Source organism: Lathyrus oleraceus, chromosome 6 (assembly GCF_024323335.1).
Source record: "Lathyrus oleraceus cultivar Zhongwan6 chromosome 6, CAAS_Psat_ZW6_1.0, whole genome shotgun sequence".
Lineage (NCBI taxonomy): Eukaryota > Viridiplantae > Streptophyta > Magnoliopsida > Fabales > Fabaceae > Lathyrus > Lathyrus oleraceus.
The window spans coordinates 402,554,422-402,570,021 of NC_066584.1; positions in this window are offsets into that span (position 1 = coordinate 402,554,422).

Genomic DNA, 15,600 nt, shown 5'->3' on the forward strand with positions numbered 1-15,600 from the left:
ACAAACGCTAGGAAAGGCCCACTAGGGAAAATAAGTCCCCAGCAGAGTCGCCAGCTATCGCAACCTGAAAAAAGGAGATGCGAAAAAACAACAGGCGAGAGAGAAAGGACAGAAGAGTCGCCACCGCGCATTATTTATCCCAAAGGAGGGAAAGGAAACGCTCGAAGTAAACCTGGAAAAAGGAAAGGAAAAGACGAGGTCTCGCAACCAAATCTTGGGTTCGGGAGCCGATTATGCGAAGGGAAGGTATTAGCACCCCTACATATTCGTAGTACTCTACGGGATCCACTTTTGTTGTTATTGTCTAAAGGGTGTGGGTTTATCTAATGTACTATTTACTAAAAGAGGGGTTAAAAGAAAATGACTCGCACGGATGTCGCATCCACTGCATACGTATCTCATCTGAATATGAGAATCAGAGTCTTCGTAGCTCGGCTACCTATGGGTTAAAGAGGAGTGTGCTCGCTAAGACATCACGTCTTATGCCTACGTATCTCATCTGGAATGAGAATCAGAGCAAGCCGTAGTTCGGCTACCTACGGACTAAGGGTTGTGTTTTTTAGGTGAACGACGTTACTACGCAATCTACCGGATGCTCGACCTTTGGAGACTTACTCGCCTGTAGTAGAAGGAGTTAACGTGTTCTTAGGAGAAGAAAAATCAATGAGTTTGTTTATGTTTTAGGAATGCTCATGCAAAAAGGAAGTCCTAGACGAAGGAACCGTGCTACCTTAATTGACATGCAAACGAGAGACTATACGAAGCCTAGCAATCCTATGGGGAGACGATCCCACCATACAAAACAAACATGCATAAAGTAAAATGCCAACAAGGGGTTTAAACATACATGGGTAGGGCTTTAGTCAAAAGGGGTCATATCAACCTCGACAAACAAGCCATGGAATAGGTAATCAAATGGGCTCTGAACCACTGACACTGAACATCAGGGTGAGCAAATCAGAAAGGTAATGGGGATAAGACCTCATAGCTCTTAACCCTTGACAGGGTGAGCTCATGACAAAGAGTGGGGATTCAGAAAGGTGGAACCCTCTCCACTGACTGACCGGACAAAAGATCCGGGGCTTTTGTTCTGAAGCATCGACACGTAGTGCGAGCTTAAAGAACGACACGCTGAATAACGGGGGATTGATTACTAATCCCTTTTATCTGTCAATTGCCTCTTCAGGGAGGTCTTTAGCACTGATGCCTCTTCTTGGAGGTCTTTGGGCACAAAAGTAAACAAACAAAAGAAAACATTGCCTCCTATTGAGGTCTTCCAGCTAAGAAAGCGGTAAAATGCGGGAAAGATAAAGGATCAAGAGATCTACCACACGGATAAAGATCCGAAGTAATAACAGCTAAAGAAATAAGAAACCCAGAGATCTCTCGAGCTGACACCATCAAAGAAAGCAAGTTAATACAGGTAATCGGAATAAATCTCCAAATGGTATCCCACAAATAAAGTGGAATGCCAAGCAAGCTATCCTTTCAGGAGTCATGTGAGCCCTCACAAAAAACTCAACAAACAGGTTAGAGTGACAAGATGGGGCGCAATCAAGAGTTGCCCCAAATCAAAATCTAACCACATGAATCATGCCATTAAAATTCACAAAAAGAGCTCACAAAAAGCAACCAAGTGTAGGAGGCCTAAACCTCTTGTCAAACACATGCATCAAAAGGGTATCAAAATTCAAAGGTTGAAAGTATAAAGTAGTGGAAATAGGGCAAACCTGATTGGAGAGGTCAAATGAAATTGAATTGCCCGGTTGGGTTTGCAAAGCAATCTGAGGGTTTATATGAGAGGGAATTGGTTCTTTGCAGATGAGTTCCCTTCAGTCTCTGGAGGTTGCTCTGAACTCTGTTAGCTCTTCTCTCACTATCTTTTTCCCAGCCCTTTTATGGGAGATGGAAGTCTAGAATTTATAACCTGATTTTTGTGACTTTGTGGGCTCAAAAGAGAGAGGTCCAAGTCCAAGATTTTTCTGTTATATTTTATTTATTTATTTATTTATTTATTTTTCGTTTTTTTTTCGAAACGCGTGGGCTTCGCCTAGCGAGCAATACAGTTCAAGAAATTCCTCTGAGCGTAGGTGATTCTGGTGGCTTTTCTTGGGACTCGCTAGGCGACCCATTCTGCTCGCCTAGCGAGCATGACAACTCATGAACAAACTTTTGCTCCTTCAAGATTAACGTTTTGACTGATGAATAGACCCCATTTGAACATGTTGGAAGTATCTCAAGCCATTCCCTTGTGTTGACTGATCACCCAGATAGGACCCACAAAGTGTCTTGGATGATATTCAAGCTTCTTGGATCTAATTCCGATTGACATGATGAAATGCAATATGAAATGTTAAATGACCTAAAAATGAATGCATGAATGAGGGGGGCAAATTTTGAGGTATTACACTAGAAACCCATTTTTCATCTTTGATCTTCTCTTAGCAATATTTTACAAAAAGAAGGTGGATTCCCATCCAATCTCGATTCTTCGACTCGGATGTTGATCAACCTTCTTCCGAAACTTGTTGACCAAGCTACCATGAAAATGAGTAGCTAAGTCCTTCATTTTGTCAAGGTTAGATGTAGAGGATCATTAGCTTTGTGTGTAAATGGGATGATCTTCATTTGTAAACTCTTTGATGATGAATATATGGTGAAAACTTTGTTTTATTGATAACTCTTTGTGTTGGTTTATGATCGAGAGATGTTTTCCAACTCTTTACCTAGGTTTTCATCCAATCTTGTTTGTTAGATAGAGATAGTAATGAATGATTTTGTTCACGATAAAGTTGAACCAAAAAGTTGTCATTTTGATAGATTGTGTTAGAGATAAACAATGGATCAAAATGGGAAAACCCACAATGTGTGTTAGAGATAAACACATTTGGAGGACTTTGTGAAATAGTTTATCATCTAAAGGAGTTTATGAGTTTTGTTGATCGAACATATACATGCAAAGTGATCGTCGAACCCTAACTTTGACAATATTTCTCAAATAGAAAAACCAAAACTTTTACCGCACTTTCTTACACTTTTATGCAAGCTACCGTGACTAAAACCAAAAACCCCCTTGTTACTACGAGTTAAGAATAAAATAACTATCGAACGGCGACGATATCTCACAATCCCTGTGGAGACGATAACAAAAACCCGACATACTAACTCTATTCCAACAATCACTACTTTCTTATTCACTAGGTCAAACAACTTGTATCCTCCGGTCGAATGATATCCTATCAGGATCATCTTACTGGACTTGTCATCAAGTTTTCTTCTCAATTGATCTGGCACATGTCTATGTGCTATAGATCCAAACACCCTCAAATGACTCAAGCTAGGCTTGACACCAGACTAACATTCTTCTGGCGTGATTCCTTCTAGCTTCTTCGTCGGACATCTGTTCAGGATATATGTCCTAGTCGACATAGCTTCTCCCCATAATTCTTTGGGTAGATGCTTGCCTCTCAACATACTTCTAACCATATTCATAATGGTTCTATTCTTCCTTCCTGCGACTCCATTCTGTTGTGGAGTGTAGGGTGACAGCACCTCATGCACAATCCTTTCTTTCATATATAATGCATCGAAGTCTTTCGACCCATATTCTCCACCACCATCATTTCTCAAAATCTTGATGTTTCGACCGCTCTGTCTTTCGACCATAGATTTAAATTTGGAAAATACCTCGATCACTTCACTTTTCTTCTAGATCAGGTAAGACCACAACTTTCGTCTGAAATCATTTATGAATGTAACAAAGTATTTGTTACCTCCAATCGAATCCACCTGGAGAGGACCACATACATCAGAGTGTATGACTTCAAGAATTGCCTTCGACATGCTTCCTACATCCTTACTAAAGTTTTTATTATGATGCTTTGCCTGCACACATTCTTCACACACGTCGTTTGGAATGTCAATTTCTGGTAATCCTGAATCCATATTTTTTCTCTTCAAATCTCTGATGTCTTTGAAATTGAGATGGCCAAGTCTATAATGCCATATCCATTCATCTCTGCTGGCTGTTGTTGCGAGACACTTATGCTCCATCACATTAAGCTCAATCTTGAAGGTTCTATTCTGAGACATTGGAGCCTTCAAGATCAACCTTCGATTTGAGTCAAGAACTCTCATCATCTTGTCTTTGATCGATACCTTACAGTTCTTTTCGACCAACTGCCATATGTTGAGCAAATTACTCTTCATGCCTGGCATGTACAACACATTTGAAATTACCGACCTCTTGTCATTTTTCCTCATAATCAGAACATCACCAACACATTCAGCTGCTAGAGTGTTGTCATTTGCAAATTTCACCATGTTCTTCATTGAGGGTTTTATGTTGACAAACCAATCTTTTCTTCCATACATGTGTGATGAGCAGCCTGAATCCAAGTACCACTGATCCTTGAATCTCTCTTCTTCTCTTGGTGTAACCATCAGCAACATCTCTTGTTCTTCGTTTTTCGCCAGCTTTGCATAAGTTTTTTTATTCTTCTATTTTTCTAGACAATCACTAGAATAGTGACCATACCTTTGACAATTGTAACACTAAATGTGACTCTTGTCTGGCTTTTGACCACCACCTCTTCCTCTACCTGCAACACCACCTCTTTGGTTGCCTTGGTTCCAGGGTTTTCTCTGATTCGACGAGTTTCCTTCTTGCTGATTTCGACCAGTCGAATTGTTGTAGCCTCCTCTGCCTTTGTTGCCATTCCAGCTTCCTTTGCTTTTTCTTTCTTTCGCTGATTGAGCCTGCAAAGCCATATCACTCTTCGATTTTCCTGTAGCTCTTTCAACCATTCTTTTTTCATGAGATTCAAGCGTCCCTTGAGGCTCTTCCTTTGTCAATTTTGACAAATCTTTCGACTCTTCTATGGCTACTACCACATGGTCGAACTTTGGAGCCAACGACCTCAAGATCTTTCCAACAACAGATCTTGAAGTCAACACTTCTCCACATACCTTGATTTGATTCACCAGTTTCGTAACCTTGGTGAAAAAATCAGTTATGCTTTCATTGTCTTCCATCTGAAGCAATTCATACATTCTTTTGTGAGTTTGTAATCTCACCTCTTTCACCTTCTCTGCGCCTCCAAATGATTTCTCCAGAATTTCCCATGCTTCTTTCGTTGACTTTGCATCACTAACCTTTTCAAAGTTATCTGCATCAACACATTGATGGATTATAAAGAGAGCTTTATAATCTTTCTTCTTCAATTATTTATGTGTAGTCTTTTCTTGATTTGTCAAGGCTTCTGCAAGTGTTGCTACTCCTTCCTTCACAAGATCCCAAAGATCTTGATAACAGAACACGACCTTTATCTGCTTGCATCAATTCTCATCATTATTATTCTTGAGAATCGGAAGATTTGCTGAAAAAATGCCCGTTTGGGTGATTCGTTGCCATGGTGATTTTCTTCCCACGAAACGATTAACTAGAGCTCTTGATACCAGATGTTGGAAATCCCCTAAAACATATGGAGAATTTCAATCAATCTTGATGAACAAAATTGTTATTACCCGCACAATGACAATAAAGAAAAGAACAATGGAGAAAGAAATAAAGTAAAGAACGATGAAGGAGAAGAGTAATATAATTCTGCAGAGTTTCTCTCTGCCCACAAACTGTGGAAAACTTCTTATTCACTTTGCAACTGCAAAATACTATGAATACAATGTTATGAATACTCTATTCACCTCTATCACAAAATAAGGGTTACTCATTATATTTATAGATTTTAGGTTAACTTGGACCTCAAGTCAAAACCTAAAACTATAAAAGCCCAAAATTATAAAAGCTCAAAATAGATAACACTACTCAACACATTAGGTGGTTCGACACTTGCTCTGTCGAGCAACCTGCTTCGACACAAGGAATTACAATTCAATAATTAATATTAAAATTATTTTATTATAGTCACAAAGATTATTATTTAAACGTTAACATCGATTTTAGAAAATACATATCATAATTAAACAAATAGTAATATACTACTAGCATATTTGCTAAGCCATTTCATCATATATGTTCAGCATCATATCATTGCTCTTGGCCCGTTTGTACAAATCCTCCGCACAAGCTGAATCGCAAACAAGAAATGGCACATCCACTTCATCATACATTCCTCGCAGCTCACAAAAAATCCTCAACAATTCCAGTGTTGTCGAGGCGCGTGGATGCGCCAATGTCCTCTTCGGACTTGTAATTGCAAGTTTCCTCTTCCACTCCTCCTTGAAGGAAACATATGGACTTGAGCCTCACGTGGGAATAACGCGCTAGGTCAGGATAATCACTGTTGCAATTGAGAGAAAAGATTATGTTTGAAATTTAAATTTCGTTTATTATATATTCAAATCAAATTAATAATGAATTCATAATTCTATACCATGAAGAAATTGCAATATTCAAATTACAGATTGAAATCCATTATTATTTAAAATCATTATTAATATTTATTTATAAGCAAAATTATATTAAAGTGAATACAAACTACTCTAACCATGGTATCAATGATAAAATCTCATACTACTTATCTTAAAAAGTGGGATAAACAAAAGCCTTAAAAAAATGGATGAGAATGAGTATGTTCATTGATCATAACTCAACAAATACAGATAAAAAATAATTACAATAGATATGTTTTAAACATTTTTCCAATAAAATTAGTTCATCAACTTCTATGAATATTAGTTTATGTTACCAAAACAATATTTTCAACCTCAATCAATAAAAATAAAAATTTCATATTAACCAAACTTGAAAAAGTCAATAATAATAAAAAGCATACAAATCAAATGAGCATTTTGTATTAATATCATGAATTTATTTATCCATATATATTTTCACAATAGAACACTATGAAAGTTTGATAAACACCCATCACAATAATTTAGAATTATTAATATCAAAATTATTATTAATATCAAAATTATTTTATTACAGAATTGAAATCCATTATTTTTTAAAATCATTATCAATATCTATTTATAAGCAAAATTAGATTAAAGTGAATACAAACAACTCTGACGATGGCATCATTCTCCAATGATAAAATCTCATTCTACTTATCTTAAAAAGTGGGATAAACCAAAGTCTAAAAAAAAGTGGATGAATTTTGTATTAGAAGTTGCACAGTAATAAATAAAAATCAATACTTTGAATGATCCAATAAATATAATACTAAATTATCAATCTCAAGATTGAACAGTAAATTATCTAAGTGAGTCTGATGATTCACAATGACTCAACATGTTGAATGATTGAACAAGTTCTTATAGTAAATTATCAATATGAGTTGAATAACTGAACAAATTGTGACACTAAATTTACAATCTGAATGAGTATGTTCATTGATCATGACTCGACAAATATAAATAGAAAATAATTACATTAGATGTGTTTTAAACATTCTTCCAATGAAATTAGTTCATCTAGTTCTACAAATATTGGTTTATGTTACCAAAACAATATTTTCAACCTCAATCAATAAAAATAAAAAATTTCATATTAACCCAACTTTAAAAAGACAATAATAATAAAAAACATACCAATCAAATTAGCATTTTGTATTAATATCATGAATTTATTTATCCATATATATTTTCACAATAGGACACAATATGAAAGTTAATAAACACCCATCAATTATAATAATACTGTAGATATAATTGCATCAGTCTGAAACAGTAGTAATAGGATATCATTTGTGTCAGTAATTGATAATGATTCAAGAGTAAACATTGTAATAGTAATTGATAATAATTCAAGAGTAACGAGACTCAACGTTGTAACCGTGATTCAAGGGTAAACATTATTGTTCCGTTGATGGAAAGAGTTTAACCATTTTTTTTATTGAAAGTGTTTAACCATTCTTAATCTTTTAACTTGTAAATTTGTGAGTTAATTGATAATGAATGAATAATATAACACTTAATTTGTAGGTCAATTTAAGAGAATTTTAAATGTTGTTAATGAAACCAATGTATTTATTATAAGGCAAAATAATCACATACTACATATAATATTTTTACTAAAACAAATCTCAATCAATATAATCAATACAACATATCAATTTTATCTAAAACCTAATCAATCAAACAGATCAATTTTATCTAAAACCTAATCAATCAAACATATCAATTTTATCTAAAACCTACTTGAAGAAATAATAATAATACATAAATATTTTTATTCAATACGGAAAAGAGTTTAGCCCCAAAATGAAAATAAGACATAAAAAATTTATTTATGTTTTTTTATTTAAAATTCAAATTACTTTTGAATTAACTTTTTATTACAAAAATTATTATTGTATTACTAAAAATATTTATTTAATTCATAAAATAAAATAAAATAAATTAAAAGTAAAAAAAATATTCACCCATTAATAAGGAATACTCAACATTGTAACAATATATTATTCCGTTGATTGAAAGAGTTTAACCATTCTTAATCTTTTGTTAATTGAAAGAGTTTAACCATTCTTAATCTCCTGTTAATTGAAAAAGTTGATTGAAAATGAACGAATGAATAATGTAACACTAAATTTATAGGTCTATTTAAGAGAATCTTAAATATTACTTTCTCTCTTTTATTTTATTTATTTTTGTTAATATGTGTCAAATTGTCAACTATGTCACTCATTACGGAACATAGGGAATAACAATGAATCATGGATTACTATTTATTTATTATGAATTGGTAGGTTGATTACTCATCAATGATCGATTACATATTATTTTCTTGCAACTTCATCATTTTTATTTATTATCAATTGGTAGGTTGATTATTCATCAATTATCGATTTCACATTATTTTCTTGCAACTTCATCATTTTTATATAATAGGTGGATATTTTGAATTATAATAATTTCCAAATTATTCTTCAATTTTTTTTACCCTTTCATTTATTTCTACATTTTTTGTCACTTTTTTATTTTTTTAAAATACTTTTTGTCTAGTAGAAAAAAAATAAAACTTTTTTTTTGTATTTTATCAAAAGATTAATGAAATAAAATCTAAAATAATAACATTTTAATATATATATAGAAAATAGTTACATTAGATATGTTTTAAACATTCTTCTAATGAAATTAGTTCATCTAGTTCTACAAATATTGGTTTATGTTACCAAAACAATATTTTCAACCTCAATCAATAAAAATAAAAAAAATCATATTAACCCAACTTTAAAAAGACAATAATAATAAAAAACATACAAATCAAATTAGCATTTTGTATTAATATCATGAATTTATTTATTCATATATTTTCACAATAGGACACAATATGAAAGTTAATTAACACCCATCAATTATAATAATATGTTAGAAATTGGGTATGATAATCCTGGATAACTTCGAAGAATCGTGTTCGTACACTTTCCGAACAAAGTATTTCGACCCTATTCTTGCCTGGGTTCACGAAATCTTTGTGGGGATAATTCTTGAAGAACAATTTATTTCTGGCAAAGAGAGATGTTCAGGAATGTAGAGAGATAGTTTGATTTCGTTATTACTTTTCAAACTGAGGCCAAATGACTCCTTATATAGGAGATGAATAACAGAAACCGAAAAGACGCAACTGTTCAGAAACGGTTACGTCGGTTGGGAAAGGATTCGAAATTCAAAAGAACATTTCGAACGTTGGAACCCCGTTTCAATTATTCGCATTCAATTATACGTTGACTCGACGAGCGTGCACTCCGCACTACCCCTAACTCGTTTCCAAGCTTTAACGCATAATTGCATCGGCCTATAATAAATCACATTACTACTAAAATACATTGATGATACTAAAATCACCAACAAATCCCCCCCATTTTAGTGTAATCCTTGATTTACTCAGTATATACAATTATATATACAAGGGTATAACACACAGGTATAACGATCAAACAAATGCATAAATGAAAATGTCTTGCGATTGAATTTTCATCTTAGTACAAATACACATTCCAAATACTCGAAAATCGGGGTGTCATAGCGATTGAACCCGTCAATCCATTTGAGTGTCTGAAGATATAGTACACATATGTTTCTTACAATACTCTACTATTCATACTTGACACTTTACAAGCCACGTGTCCTTATCCATTAATAAGCATATAGAAAGCCAAGTCCAAGCTTCTTGAAGCGGCAAAACTTCATGCTCACATAGGTGATTCTTTTAATCTTGCACCTGCATTTGCAATTTTCCAAAAGAACCATTAAGAAGATATAATTCAACCTAACCATCACTTACAGGTCTGAGCACATACCTTGGGAAGATAAACACAATTGCTCCAATCTCTAACTATGATCTTTCCACATTGAATTCTGCTTCTAATATTGTATTAGAAGGGAATTGGGTATACCATAGCTAACAGATTTAAATGGACTTTAATCCCATCCCAATTACCGACTTCTTCACTAAGTCTCTAGCTAACCCCTTCGTCAAGTGGTCAGCTAAGTTTTGTTGCGACCGAACAAACTTAATAGATATCACCCCATTCATGATTAATTCCCTAATCATACTATGTCTAACACCCAAATGTCTAGACTTTCCATTGTATATTTGACTATAAGCTTTAGCCAATGTGGCAGTACTATCACAACGGATAGAAATTGGTGATATCGGTTTAGGCCATATCGGAATCTCATATACCAAATTCCTTAGCCATTCCGCTTCTTTACCAGCAGCAGCTAATGCTACAAACTCAGATTCCATTGTGGAACCAGTTATACATGTTTGCTTCTTGGAAGCCCATGAGATGGCACCTCCCCCAAGCAAGAACACCCATCCACTTGTAGAGGATGAATCTTCAGCATTATTTATCCAACTAGCATCCGAATAACCCTCTAACACCGAAGGAAATCCCATATATGACAATCCATAATTTATTGTACCCTTCAAGTACTTGAATACCCTAGTTATCGCATGCCAATGATGTCTACTAGGATTACTAGTAAATCTGCTCAACTTTCCAACCGCATAAGCAATATCCGGTCTAGTGCTAATCATAGCATACATCAAAGAGCCTATAGCTTTTGAATATTCGAGTTGATCCACAGGTTTACCTGTATTTGGCATAAGCTTTTCTCCCGGATCCATGGGAGTACTTACTAGAGAACAACTTTCATAATTGAACTTCTTGAGTATTTTCTCAATGTAATGAGATTGCGTAATTACAATCCCCTTATTCTCCCGTTTAATCTTAATACCAAGAATAACGTCCGCTTCTCCCATATCCTTCATGGAGAACCTTGATGACAAGAAATTCTTCGTTTTATCAACTTGATTTTGGTCGGTGCCAAAGATCAACATGTCATCAACATATAAACAAATGAAAACTCCTTTACCGGAAGTATCAAATTTGCTATATACACATTTGTCAGCTTGGTTTAGAATGAAACCATTAGACAAGACAACCTCATCAAACTTTTGATGCCACTGCTTCGGAGCTTGTTTCAGCCCATACAATGACTTAATTAGCTTACACACTTTATGCTCATTACCAGGCATTACAAATCCTTCAGGTTGCTTCATATACACTTCTTCCTCCAAATCACCATTCAGAAATGCTGTTTTGACATCCATTTGATGAATCACTAGATTATGAATAGCCGCCAAGGCAATCAACAATCTAATAGTAGTGATACGGGCAACAGGAGCATAGGTATCGAAATAATCAATCCCTTCCTTTTGTCTGAAGCCTTGGATAACTAATCTAGCTTTAAACTTGTCAATTGTACCATCGACTTTCATCTTCCTTTTGAAGATCCATTTGCAACCCAATGGTTTGCAACCTGGTGGTAAATCAGATAATACCCAAGTATTATTTTCCATGATAGAACCAATCTCTTCGTCAATTGCTTCTTTCCAAAAAGCAGAATCTCGAGATTTCACAGCTTCATCATACGTTCTTGGATCCTCCTCTATATTATAGCAATAATAGTATTGAGTGTCAATCTGATCCTTTGAACCCTCAACTAAATATAGTTGAAAATCAGATCCATAAGATCTAGATTTTCTAGCTCTTTTGCTCCTACGAGGTTCAAGTGTCTCACTTGGCACATCATTTGAATGATCATCCTTTAGAGATTCATCTGAATTAGGTATAGAGTCCTTTGGTCTAGGTATAGAAGAGAAACAATTCTCATCAAATATGGCATCTCTCGATTCTATAATCGTGTTAATAGAAATCGAGTCATTAGGTTCTATAACATAAAACCTATAGGCCTTGGAGTGCTCAGCATATCCAACAAAGATGCAAGCTACACCCTTTTCACCCAAAGTTTTCCTTTTTGGGTCCGGGAGTCTAACCACGGCCCTACAACCCCAAACACGTAGAAATGTTAAGTTGGGTTGTTTCTTATACCAAAGTTCATATGGGGTAGTCTTGTTCCTTTTATTAGGAACCCTATTTAACAAATAGCAAGCCGTTAACATAGCTTCTCCCCAAAACCCTTCACTCAAACCAGAGTAAGATAACATGGCATTCACCTTTTCCTTAAGCACTCTATTTTTCCTTTCAGCCACACCATTTTGTTGAGGTGTATATGGTGCCGTAGTCTCATGAATGATTCCTACGGATTGGAAAAATACAGGATCATAATATTCACCACCTCTATCTGTACGTAATGTTTTAATCAACATATTCTGTTGCACTTCAACTTCAGTTTTATAAATTTTGAATTTATCTAAGGATTCGTCCTTAGCGTGCAGCAAATAAACATAGCAGAATCTAGATGCATCATCTATGAAAGTGACAAAATATTTTTTATGTCCTAATGATGGAGTAGCATGCAAATCACATAAATCACTATGTATCAACTCAAGAATGACATATTTCCTTGTTATACTTTTAAAAGGTTGCCTAGTGATCTTTGTTAACATGCAAGTTTTACAATTTTCTACATTTTTATCAAAAACAGGAATTAAATCATCTTTAGACATTTCATGCATTCTTTTATAATGTACGTGTCCTAGACGAGCATGCCATAACGATGAATTGATAACATTCGAAGAGGACATAAATACAGAGCCAGAATCATTAGGAACTCCATTCAAATTCATCATAAACATACCATTATTATAATATCCAAATCCTACAAACACACCAGACTTCGATAAAACATATTTATCGGATTCACACACTTGCTTGTATCCAAGCTTATTTAATACAGGACCAGAAATTAAATTCTTACGTAGTTTAGGAACATACAAAACATTAAACAAAGTAATAGTCTTTCCAGAACTGAATTCTAGCACCACGTTTCCTTTGCCTTCAACGGGAGCGAAGTGATCATCTCCCATGTAGAGGACAGAACCATCTTCCACTGGAACAAGAGTCTTGAACCAGAAACGATCCTTGCAAACATGTGTTGTAGCGCCAGAATCAATCCACCACGCGATAGCATCATCCTGCACATAGAATGCTTCAGAATTTAGTGAAACCGAATGTTTAATCAAACTATTCAAATCACGAATTGATTTCTGACCTTGGTTTTCGGATTGGTCCTTAGACCCCTTTCCTGAACCACTTGCATTCGCGTTATCATGCTTTTTTGCCGGAACGACAATCCTTCTTGAAGTGGCCTGTTTTGCCACACTTCCAGCATTCTAGTTTCGGTTTCTTGTTAGCACCGAAACTGCCCTTATTGTTCTTGAAAGCACGCTTTTTCCTTTGTTTTTGTTGTTACCGTTCTTACCACCCTCTTCGACCATATTAACCGAGGGTCCAGCAATTTCTTTGCCTTTTCCTTTGTCATCCTCCTGCGCTCTTAGAGATTCTTCTATGCGCAAGTGACTTCCAAGTTGGATCAAAGACAGTTCGTCTTTTCCATGCTTCAGATTGTGTTTGAAATCCTTCCACGAAGGAGGCAACTTGTCTATGATGCTTGAGACAGATATTGTTTCATCCATCTTCAATCCGTGTTGTGTGAACTGTCCAAGGATTCGGAGGAGTTCATTGAATTGTTCCATGACAGACCTCGATTCAACCATTTTGTAATTGTTAAAATCGGTTACCAGAAACTTTTTATTGGATGAGTCCTCTGCCATGTACTTGGATTCGAGACAATCCCACAATTCCTTTGCAGATTCTATGTTTTGATAAATATCAAATAAGGGATCAGACATACCGTTAAGAATGTGCCCTCTGCATATGTAGTCGTCGTTCTCCCATTTTGATCTACGTCTCAGATTTTTAACTGTGTCTTCCTCCAGAAGTTTTGGAATCGGTGTAGACAGGACATGCACCACCTTCAACGTTGTCAACATGAAATGCATCTTCTTCTGCCAACGCCTGAAGTCTTGTCCTTGAAACTTGTCCAATTTTCCGAAGTTTGTAGTCATCTCCTTGACGGTGATTCCTCCAGCCATGATTATCAGAAAATACTTTGTTCGTTTGTTAGAAATTGGGTATGATAATCCTGGATAACTTCGAAGAATCGTGTTCGTACACTTTCCGAACAAAGTATTTCGACCCTATTCTTGCCTGGGTTCACGAAATCTTTGTGGGGATAATTCTTGAAGAGCAATTTATTTCTGGCAAAGAGAGATGTTCAGGAATGTAGAGAGATAGTTTGATTTCGTTATTACTTTTCAAACTGAGGCCAAATGACTCCTTATATAGGAGATGAATAACAGAAACCGAAAAGACGCAACTGTTCAGAAACGGTTACGTCGGTTGGGAAAGGATTCGAAATTCAAAAGAACATTTCGAACGTTGGAACCCCGTTTCAATTATTCGCATTCAATTATACGTTGACTCGACGAGCGTGTACTCCGCACTACCCCTAACTCGTTTCCAAGCTTTAACGCATAATTGCATCGGCCTATAATAAATCACATTACTACTAAAATACATTGATGATACTAAAATCACCAACATAATACTGTAGATATAACTGCATCAGTTTGAAACAATAGTAATAGGATATCATTTGTGTCAGTAATTGATAATGATTTAAGAGTAAACATTGTAATAGTAATTGATAATAATTCAAGAGTAACGATACTCAACATTGTAACAGTGATTCAAGAGTAAACATTGTAATAGTAATTGATAATGATTCAAGAGTAACGATACTCAACATTTAACCGTGTATTGTTCCGTTGATGGAAAGAGTTTAACCATTTTTAATTTTTTTTATTGAAAGTGTTTAACCATTCTTAATCTTGGTAACTTGTAAATTTGTGAGTTAATTGATAATGAATGAATGAATAATATAACACTTAATTTATAGGTCAATTTAAGAGAATTTTAAATGTTGTTAATGAAACCAATGTACTTATTATGAGGCAAAATAATCAAATATAGTACCTATAATATTTTTACTAAAACAATTACTTTCATCTCAATCAATATAATAAATAAAACATATCAATTTTATCTAAAACCTACTTGAAGAAATAATAATAATACATAAATATTTTTATTCAATATGGAAAAGAGTTTATCCCCGAATGAAAATAAGACATAAAAATTTTATTTATGTTTTTTTAATATAAAAATTCAAAATACTTTTTGAATTAACTTTTTATTACAAAAATTATTATTGTATTATTAAAAATATTTATTTAATTCATAAAATAAAATAAAAGAAATT